We start from the raw sequence: 7500 nt of genomic DNA on the forward strand, positions 1-7500 counted from the left end.
AAAAAAAAAAAAAAAAAAAAAAAAAAAAAAAAACACGCATTGGACAAGTATGTGCCGAAAAAGTGGGTTACAGACGGAAAAGACACCGTGGTTCAACAGCGCAATTCGGAGAATGTTCAGGAAGCAAAGATAGTTGCACTCGCGGTACAAGAATGATCTGGAGAATGAGGACAGGCAAAAGTTAGTAGAGATTCGTGCTGCTGTAAAAAGAGCGATGCGCGAAGCATTCAACCACTATCACAGTCATTCCTTAGCAAAAGATCTTGCTTAAAACCCAAGGAAATTCTGGTCTTACGTAAAATTGGTAAGCGGGTCGAAGGCTTCCATCCAGTCACTCACTGACCAGTCTGGCCTGGCAACGGAAGACAGCAAAACGAAAGCTGAAATTTTAAATTTAGCATTAAAGAAATCTTTCACGCAGGAGGATCACACAAACATACCGCCGTTTGAGTCTCGTACAGATTCCCCTATGGAGGACATAGTGATAGACATCCCTGGGTTTGTGAAGCAGCTGAATGGGTTGAAAATAAACAAATCGCCAGGTCCTGATGGGATTCCAATTCGGTTTTACAGAGAGTGCTATACTGCATTGGCTCCTTACTTCGCTTGCGTTTATCGCGAATCTCTTGCCCAACGTAAAGTCCCGAGCGACTGGAAAAAAGAGCAGGTGACGCCTGTATATAAGAAGGGTAGAAGGATGAATCCTCAAAATTACAGACCAATATCCTTAACATCGGTTTGTTGCAGGACTCTCGAACGTATTCTCAGTTCGAATATAATGAATTTCCTTGAGACAGAGAAGTTGCTGTCCATGCATCAGCACGGCTTTAGAAAACATCGCGCCTGCGAAACGCAACTCACCCTTTTTTCGCATGATGTCTTGCGAGCCATGGATGAAGGGTATCAGATGGATGCCATATTCCTTGACTTCCGGAAAGCGTTTGACTCGGTGCCCCACTGCAGACTCCTAACTAAGGTACGAGCATATGGGATTGGTTCCCAAACATGTGAGTGGCTCGAAGACTTCCTAAGTGATAGAACCCAGTACGTTGTCCTCGATGGTGAGTATTCATTGGAGGTGCGGGTATCATCTGGAGTGCCACAGGGAAGTGTGGTAGGTCCGCTGTTGTTTTCTATCTACATAAATGATCTTTTGGATAGGGTGGATAGCAATGTGCGGCTGTTTGCTGATGATGCTGTGGTATACGGGAAGGTGTCGTCGTTGAGTGACTGCAGGAGGATACAAGATGACTTGGACAGAATTTGTGATTGGTGTAAAGAATGACAGCTAACTCTAAATATAGATAAATGTAAATTAATGCAGATGAATAAGAAAAAGAATCCCGTAATGTTTGAATACTCCATTAGTAGTGTAGCGCTTGACACAGTCACGTCGATGAAATATTTGGGCGTAACATTTCAGAGGGATATGAAGTGGGACAAGCATGTAATGGTAGTTGTGAGGAAGGCAGATAGTCTTCGGTTCATTGGTATAATTTTGGGAAGATGTGGTTCATCTGTAAAGGAGACCGCTTATAAAAAACTAATACGACCTATTCTTGCGTACTGCTCGAGCGTTTGGGATCCCTCAGGTCGGATTGAGGGAGGACATAGAAGCAATTCAGAGGTGGGCTGCTAGATTTGTTACTGGTAGGTTTGATCATCACACGAGTGTTACGGAAATGCTTCAGGAACTCGGGTGGGAGTCTCTGGAGGAAAGGAGGCGTTCTTTTCGTGAATCGCTACTGAGGAAATTTAGAGAATCAGCATTTGAGGCTGACTGCAGTACAATTTTACTGCCGCCAACTTATATTTCGCGGAAAGACGACAAAGATAAGATAAGAGAGATTAGGGCTCGTACAGAGGCATATAAGCAGTTATTTTTCCCTCGTTGTGTTTGGGAATGGAACAGGGAGAGAAGATGCTAGTTGTAGTGCGAGGTACCCTCCACCACGCACCGTATGGTGAATTGCGGAGTATGTATGTAGATGTAGATGCCCGGAAATGCATCGTTGGCACAGTAGTTAGCGCTGACGAAGAAAATTTCCTCCGACCATGTGCCGCGCGTTCCTTGTGTGTTGCAGGCTGCGCGATTGACGCAGTGTAGGGTATGCAGCAAAATGGTCCGGTATTCACGTCGGGAACTAGCCGAGATGGTGTTTGTATGCGGCTAGGCAGACGGAAACGGTCGAGAGGCAGCACGGTTATACTAAAACATGTACCGTCACTTACACCAACCACGTCACACAACATTTCAAGCCCTGTTTGGGCGTATTGTGATCGTGATGTGTTTCAGCCAGACGAGCGTCCAGGGAGGTGGCGGACTGTGCGGACACCAGATCTGGAGGACCAGGTTCTACAGGATATTGAGACGAACCATACAAGTTCGAGGCAAGTGGCTAGCCAACATAATATACACCAAAGTACTGTTGCGGATACATGTAGTAAGCGTTGCTTCACGCAGTGGAGAATGGCAAAACAGAGGCACGCCGGCGACCGAGGCGTTGCGAAGTAAGCACGCACAGATAGCCTTGATGACAACAGCAGTCTACCAACAGGCTGACGCAAGGAAGCTCACAGACCGAGCGCCGAGCGAAGCCTGGAGAGTGCTGAGTAAGGGGAGGTGAGGCCAGCACGCTAAGTTACGCTGTAATATACTGCGGGAGTCGTAACAAAAAGCTACCGCCTAGGGTAAAAAACGTCCTGCTGCCGGATATAAATAGTGGAGTGCAGGCAGCAACAGAGAGAAGCCATTAGGAAGCAGTTAGGATCTGAGGACGGACGTGGTCCGTGTCCGAATGTTCAATCTTCGTAGGTGACGATTCAAGAAGTCTGTTCCAACTCGCAGCAGTCATCCGTTCGCCGCCAGATGTCAACTTCAGCTCTGGGGGTCGGCCCGACTCCGGCCGGCACCATGGCAAACTACAGCGAGAACTTCCAGCAGGACTGCCGCAGCACGGTCTCGGTCACAGGCGCCGCTGGGGTCTGACGTCTGGACTTCACGGCAACCCGGCTCCACGGCGCGTGGTCCGTTCATGACGGGACCTCGCGGACATCGCGACTGACGGCTTCCCAGCCGACGGTGCAGCCGGCGTCGGCAGAGGACCTCACGGCGACGCGGCACCGTGGGCGTGTCCGTACTGGGGCGCCGAGCGGGGACGAGTTCCTCTCAACCACAGGACATCCTGGCTTCAGCGGAGCACTGGTGGCCTGAGGCTCCCGAGTGCGATCAGCGGCGTGCATTGCGCGCATTGTCAGAGAATCAACACAGCAGCAACCAGGCGGAGGGATCTTCAGGGCTCGGCAGCGACGACGAGGGAGAAATTGTAAAGAAAGTTCAATAAATAATTGTAAAACTCCACGCCGTCTCACTCTTTGGCGCAGCCACTGTGTCTGCTGCTAACAAGTGGTGCAGAAGTCGTAACAGTACTATTGTGTGTATCTTGCATGACAAATATGTGTGACCGTGTATGTTGCACTCAATGGAGGCCACTTTGGACATCTGTTGTGACTTGGATGCGAAGCAGCGCTGTGCTGTGTTCCGGGACGATTTGTTGTCGTTGCACGCACACCGTCTATTTCTGGACACCTGTTCATGGGCCTTTTTTTCCTCCATTTCCAGTCAGGTATCCATCCTTGCGGTTTATCGGTTTCATTAATGTTCATCCTCTACAACATTTGCTCCCTTTACTAACTCTAATCCCGCCGTTAAATAATTCCGGTATGTAACCTCAGTGAGGTAGAAACACGCTAGAACAATAAGAAACAATATATTTCAGCTAACTGTACACGAACACTAATGTTCCAACAGGAGGGAGGGTTTTGATAAGCTTATGTGGGCGATGTTGCTGATTACCATACTGATTGGTAAGAGTACGCGCCAACCCAAGAACGTCAAGTTAGCTCTGGGAGAGAGACAGCCAGCGTTTTGAACAAAACCATGCGTACCGAAGTGTGGCGAACCGTGGCGGGGCTGGCACCGCCGGTGCAGGCGCGATGTTTAATAACGTGGCGCTGCTGCGGGTTGCGGGCCCGCCACCGCAGAATGTTAATGGCCCACCGGCAGGTATTTTAGGTAATTGCCCGCCTCCCTCTGAATTAAATCTGGAACGTTCCTCTCGACGCGCAGATGCTGCCTGGCTGCAATAAAATCCCCATATTCCGAGGAAAAATCGGATATTTGAATGCAGAGGCCGTCGAATTACCGTTTACGTTACCATAAACCGGGTTTGTTTCCACACTAATTCTCACTTAGAATATATGAAGGAATAAATGTACGACAAGTATCTGTCTTTAAAAATCTGGTAGCGTTGTACTCATTACAAGGGCTAAATCCAAAAGTTTCCGTTTGAGGGCGTTGCTTCTGCGTATAAGTAACGTAGTACGACTCCGATACGAGTATACAGGTGTCAGAAACTATACGTTCAAATTAATACGGCCGGTATAGAACAACAAAACAAATACATTTTGTTGTGAAACGAAGAATCAGGCGGGAGAGCATCTCAACAGAAGAGAGGATTTAATCAAATTAGCAATGGAATTCTACAAAGCAATATACACAAGTTCTCTGCTAAACAAAGTCAGACCGCAACCCTATCGATCCAGAGCCAACCGCCACTGAAACCATAACCGCTACAACAAACAGCGATTTTGGAACAACCATCACTGAATTGAAAAATGGAACGTAACCTGGAGAAGACAACATATAGAATGAGCTCTTAAAAGAAGCCCACGACCTCCTAACGCCATTCATCACAGAAGTGTTCTACAAAATTATACAAACCAAAGACATTCCCGATCAGTGGAATGTACTTTTGCACAAAAAAGGTACGAAAGATGACATGAAGGACTAAAGACCCATAAGCCTGATGTTTAATCTATATAAACTATTCACGAAAATATTAACAAGGCTATTAACAAAAACACAAGACGAGAACCAAACCTCAGGACAAGCAGGATTCCGCAAAGGATTTAGATCAGTGGACCATATTCAAACCACTAATTAGATAATAACCTCGCGGGATTATCTGAGCATACTCGCCTCGGCGGTTCATATACTAAAATTGGAACGATACAGAGAAGATTAGCATGGCCCCTGCGCAAGAATGACACTCAAATCGTGAAGCGCCGGCACGGTAACTCAGCTTGTTCGGTCAGAGAGCTGGTTGGCCTCTGTCATAAAAAACTGAGAGAAAGGATCAACAGCGAATTTCAATGGATGTCATGTGACGTCCGCAACGATCAAAGACATCGATCAACAACGAACAAAATGAAAAAAAAGCGGTCTGAGGCGCTGCAGTCATGGACTTTGTGGCTGGTACCGGCGGAGGTTCGAGTCCTCCCTCGGGCATGGGTGTGTGTGTTTGTCCTTAGGAAAATTTAGGTTAAGTAGTGTGTAAGCTTAGGGACTGATGACCTTAGCAGTTAAGTCCCGTAAGATTTCACACACATTTGATAATTTTTTTAATCAGATAATAGAAAAATATACCTTGCTTTTGTTGGTTACAGCAAAGCATTCGATACCATCAAACACCCAAACATACTTCAAGCACTAATAAATCAAAGAGCAGAAGCAAAATACATCAAGTTACTAAGAAACATTCAAAACCACAGCTTTGCTAGAGTTAAAACCGAAAAGACAGGCCAACCTTTCCGTGTGGAAAGAGGAGTTAGATAAGGGGATCCGATCTCCCCAAAACTATTTACCTGCATACTGGATATATTCAGGAAACTAAAACGGAATGTGCCTCAACGGCAAGAGACTGCCAAATTTGAGGTTCACTGACTACATAGTCCTCTTCGCCAAAACTGCAAGGGAACTGCAATGAGTGCTCCAGGAGCTTTACACACAAAGCAAGATAGCAGGACTCACAATGAACAAATCTAAAACGCAAGTAATGCAAATGAATTAGAAACCCGAATATATCTTGAAGGAACTGAACTAATATATACATCACAATACATATACGTAAGGCAATAATTTCCTTTAACAATAAAATAGTAAAAGAAATAAAGCGAAGAGTTTCCCTAGATTGGAAAGCTATCTAGGCCTTAAAGTTGATATTGATAGGCTGAAACCTGAAGAGGAGGCTCAAAATGCAGGCGCTCGAAAGCTGCGTTTTTCCAGCGTTATGTCAGACATGGGCTCTCAAAGCCAAAGAGAGAAACACTCTACAGGTGTGCCAAAGGAAAATGCAGAGAAAGATCCTTGACATTTCTCTGAAAGACAGAATATCGAACAGCTCGATACACAAGATGTCAGCAACAGTAAACATAGCACAACGGGCTACGAAGACCAAACGGAAATGGGGCGACCGCGTGGCGGGGCTGCAAGACGACAGATGGACGGCACGAGCTGCCACAGGAGACCCCTGCATCGGCAAGAAACTCCCAGGAAGACCGAGACGCAAATGGTTGGACTTATTCAGAAAACAATCAGGAAGGCGAAGACAGTGGACCATCATAGCCAGAAACAGAAAAGAGTGGAAAGAACTAGAACTACAACTAAGTGATCAAGTGTAATTCAATTTGCAGTGTACATTAAGTGCGGTACCCTCTTACGCGGACTATCTCAGTGCGCGAGTCTTTACAAGCAGCAACCCCTTTGTCCTCAATGAGACAACATAGGCTATTTTTCATTCATTCTTCATTCACACTGGTCCGCGAAGGCAATTTCTGATGCTACGGACGATTTACATAGAAGGTAGTTTAGCTTGTTAATCACAATAGTGGCATTCACAGGAACTGCTCGAATGCGCAATCATTGATCTGTGTGCATGCAGTATATCATCACACCATTGGTTGTCGTGTCCGTTCGAAGATCCTGGCATGTCCTGAATGGTACCCGGAGCAATTCGAGCGACGAGATCCTCATCTGTTTCCACGATGGTTTCACATACTAACTGCTTCATATGCGCCCACAAGAGGAAATCCAGGCACGTGAGGTCAGGTGACCCGGGCGGCCCGGCCACAGGGCCACCTCGGCTGATCCATCGATTCCCGAAGGTGTCGCTCAGCAATGTTGAAATGGCCTGGCGCCCCATCGTGCTGGAAGTACATCCTTTCCCTAAAATACAGAGGTACATCCTCCAGCAGTTCTGGCAACAAAAGTTACAAAAAGCTGCGATATCTCCGTCATTTGAGACGGAATGGAAAAATGTATGGTCCATTCGACCTATCACCGGGAATGCTGGCTAACACATTAACAGCCGGCCGTTGTGGCTGAGCGGTTCTAGGTGCTTCAGTCTGGAACCACGCGACCGCTGCGGTCGCAGGTTCGAATCCTGCCTCGGGCATGGATGAGTGTGATGTCCTTAGGTTGGTTAGGTTTAAGTAGTTGTGAGCTCTAGGGGACTGATGACCTCAGATGTTAAGTCCCATAGTGCTCAGAACCATTTGAACCATTAATACCAAAACACTGTTGATGAGCACGAGCTCGCGTACGCCGTGGGTTCACATCTGAACTAACATTCGAACTGTGGAGATTTGAATGGCAGTACA

The 7500-nt window shown here is 46.8% G+C and overlaps 1 non-coding gene across 1 annotated transcript; it reads left to right on the forward strand.

The window, feature by feature from the left end:
• Positions 1–5029: 5029 nt before the first annotated feature.
• Positions 5030–5139, forward strand: LOC124554894. Its single transcript, XR_006968483.1, has one exon. It is a non-coding gene; the product is annotated as a U6 spliceosomal RNA (small nuclear RNA).
• The last annotated feature ends 2361 nt before the right edge of the window (positions 5140–7500 follow it).

The sequence above is a fragment of the Schistocerca americana genome, chromosome 1 (assembly GCF_021461395.2).
Source record: "Schistocerca americana isolate TAMUIC-IGC-003095 chromosome 1, iqSchAmer2.1, whole genome shotgun sequence".
Taxonomy (NCBI): domain Eukaryota; kingdom Metazoa; phylum Arthropoda; class Insecta; order Orthoptera; family Acrididae; genus Schistocerca; species Schistocerca americana.